The sequence below is a fragment of the Crocodylus porosus genome, unplaced genomic scaffold (genome assembly GCF_001723895.1).
Source record: "Crocodylus porosus isolate Cpor-Errol unplaced genomic scaffold, CroPor_comp1, whole genome shotgun sequence".
Lineage (NCBI taxonomy): Eukaryota > Metazoa > Chordata > Crocodylia > Crocodylidae > Crocodylus > Crocodylus porosus.
The window spans coordinates 27,286,347-27,289,654 of NW_017728943.1; the positions used below are offsets into that span (position 1 = coordinate 27,286,347).

At 55.3% G+C, this 3,308-nt stretch overlaps 2 long non-coding RNA genes across 2 annotated transcripts in view; one reads left to right on the plus strand and one right to left on the minus strand.

Annotated features, from left to right (window-relative positions):
• The window catches only part of LOC109319486, an 88,993-nt gene that overhangs the window by 40,182 nt on the left and 45,503 nt on the right, over positions 1-3,308 (plus strand). The gene's annotated exons all lie outside the window — the stretch shown is intronic.
• The window catches only part of LOC109319484, an 18,184-nt gene that overhangs the window by 6,202 nt on the left and 8,674 nt on the right, over positions 1-3,308 (minus strand). The window lies entirely within an intron of this gene.

Below are 3,308 nucleotides of genomic sequence, written 5' to 3' on the forward strand. Positions count from 1 at the left end.
AAGTCCTTGGCAGTGTTTCTTTCTTATCGGGTGCAAGATGCAAGCTGTGCATTTCTAACAATACTCCATTTCTAACAATATTCCATTTCTAACAATATAAAGCAACCAAAAAAAAAATCTGGATTTATTAGTATGTTTGCACCAGACCATGGCAGGTAGGTTGAATTCAATGGGTGTGTCCACATGTGTGCTTGCGGCAGCTCAAATAGGAGCAGCACAAATCTGAGCTCGGGATTTTTGCCTCAATGCATATGCTCCACACCAAAGTGCTTGTCCAGGCAAGTTGTGCCACTTGGGCCAAAATAACCCTACCCAGCTCCTCCTGGATCTGCAGCCAGGGGAATTAGAGCCTGGGGCCAGCACCTGTGCTGACCCCAGCAATATAAAAACCTGCCCTGGCAAGCAGCTTTTGGGAGGAAGTTGGTTAGGTTTTTTCTTGTTTCAGGAGCTTCTTGGGAGAAGATGGCCAGGCACCTTTCTGCCTCTGGCTACTGCAAGCTTGTTCTCAGAGCTTTAGGGGGTAAGTTGGCTGTACCCCTTCCTGCCTTGGGCTACTGTTCCTGCCCCCCTTGGGGGGTCCTCTGCTGTATGCCCTTGCCCCCCCTTGGGGGGAGGGTGCACTTCACTGCACCCCAGCAATGCACCCTACCTTCAGCACTCCTGTTCTGGCCTGCTGCCCACCCTGCCGCCAAGCCACAGTCAGGGCACAGCCTAGGGAAAGAGCCTGTGCTGCCTGTGGGCTCCTCCCCCACCATCACTGCCAGAGCTTAAAGGTGCCTTTCCTGCCTTCACCCACACTTTCTCCTCAAGTACACCCTGAGTGGCTGAACAGGATGGCTACTACTACTACTACTGCTGTTGTTGCTGCTGCTGCCACTGTACCTGCACTGGATTACTTCCTTAATTGACTGTTACTTCAGCACTCCCCCAACAGCTCTCTCATCAGATCTACCTCTGTGTCTATGTTCCTGCGTGCTGCCCTGCTGCTGAGTGCCTGGCTGGAGGCTTGAGGGGCTTCTGGACTGAGCTTCTACAAACAAGGCCCCTCCACAGCTCCAGCCATCTCTTACATCTGCCTCAGCAGCTCCCATGTGTGCTTTGCCCTTGTGTGGTAAGTCCTGTGGTCTGTGCCCCCTGCCTTGGTGTTTGTTGTGTGGCTAAGTAAGCCAGCTTGAGTCTCCCTAGGCCTTGTGTGTTTGTGTGTCCCCTGCCCCACGCCTTCCCTGAGCATAGCCTGTCTGGCCTGTTGTGGGGCTGTAGCTCAGTGAGCTTCAGCCCCCTCCTCTGCTCCCCTCCCCTTTTCCCCACAGCCCCAGCCTGTTTCTACTAGATTCACCAGCCTCACTGCACATCTTTGCTTTTCTGTATTGATTTCCCTTTTCCCCTATGTGAAGAAATGGCAGGGCAGGGACCTTCTGGTGGGGGCAGGTGCCCCCACAGAACTTCTTGCAGCCCTCACTATGGGGGCAGATCCCAGCCAAGCCCCTGAGGGGATGCATTCCCCTGCAGCCCCCACCCCAGAGGCAGACATCCTCTCCTCCAGGGGTAGGGAAGCCTGAGACCTCTGCTGCAGGGGCAGGCGAGACCCTGGCAGGGAGCCAGCAGGGCCAGCGGTTCTTACCTGGCCAGGCCCCTCCCGGAGGGGTTCAAAAGCCCCCTTTCCCACCATCAGGGACCAAGGACAAGGGCAGTGGGAAGGGCTCCTCTTCAGCCTCCTCCACAGCTGGGCATGGGAAAGACAAGGGCCATGCTCCCAAGCCTAGTTTACTGGCACCTGAGGGGACTAGGTGTGCCACAGCAACTAACGCACCCACTCAGTCTGTCTCTGGCCCTAGCCCCAGGCCCCCCAACGCAGTCCCCCATTGGGGAAACTGCAGCTATGCAGAGATGGCTGTGGGGTGGTGGGGCCCCCTTTCTGGCACTCACCTGCAGGCATGGAGTGAAGTGCCAGCTGCCCAAGTGGAAGTACCTACATTTTGAGACCTGGGTGCAGGCCCTGGCAAGGGTAGTGGGGGCCCCCAAGATTGTGGCAGCCTCCCACTTTCATGGCAAGGGGGTCTTTTTCCTTGCCTCGGAGGCTGCCACACAAAAGGCGGTGGAGAGGGGGCTTGTGGTGGAGGGTGAGTACGTCCCCCTCAGTCTGTTAGAGCTGGGGACCAGGAGACTTTCTATATAGTGGGGGACCTGTGATGCTTCTGGTGCTGTGCACTGGGGCACTTGCATCACAAATGCCCCATGGTGCCACAGGGCACTAAGGTGTGTTTGCTCTTTCAAGAGTGGAGGCAGCTTAGTTGGGGAGCCCCAAGAGCTAGGCAAAGCTCCACAGCTACAGGTTGCCTTGTCCATAAGCTAATCAGGGTATTAGCTGGCAACTGTACCCAGTCACCTAACCAGAAGGAAGCAGGGACCTGGGCAGATATAAGCTCCAGGGCTCTGGCTGGCAGGTGGCTAGTTCTGTCAGCAGCCAGGGGCAAGGAGCTGTTGCAGAAATGCTACTCAGATCCTTGGTCACCTTTTTTATGCTGCTGGTAAGACTAATGGGCTCTAGGAGCTCTTAAAGTATCTGAAGCTAGGAGACACACATTAAGGGAGAAGCTTGCCTCCTTAAAGGGGCAGAATGTGACCTCCAATGTTTGTGGTTGTTGTTGTGATGTTATAGCCCAGGGGCTTGTATTTATGTTGTTAGTTGTTTGAACTGGTGGACCAGGCTGAGGCTATTGGAGAGGAGGCGGTCTTATTGGGGCACACAACAGTGTGGAGAGACTAATGCCAGAGGGTTCAGTGACAGGGGCTGTGTAGAGGCCAGTGCCAGTGAGGGCACACGGAAAGGGCTGCAGAGGGCCCAGGGTGAGATGGCATGCAGACAGGGACCAAGGGCTCAGTGACAACAGGAGGCTGAACTAGATCAAGGCCTCAGAGGGACAATATTTGAATACCACCCATGGGGCATGGTAAAGACGTGGCTTTAGAGCCACACATCTAGCCCATAAGGCTTAGGGGATCTTGAGAGGCGGTGACTTTGAATGAGTCCCAGCAAGGGATCCAAGATCAGCAGGATCTAGTGGAGTTCAACAGGACTGTGATTACACAAACTCATGGACAGCCTCCCAATTTATAATTTCAACCAACAAGACATGGCAGGAGACATTAGGAGATGCCTGCAGGGTATAGCAGGCGTGGTCATGGAGGCCTAGGGTCATCACTGCCATCCCTGGGGACCCCATGCCATGACACATGGGCCAGGCGGGGAAGGCATCTGCAGGTCCCACTGGTAAGAGGGGCACCTCTACAACCAGTGCCCCCCCTGC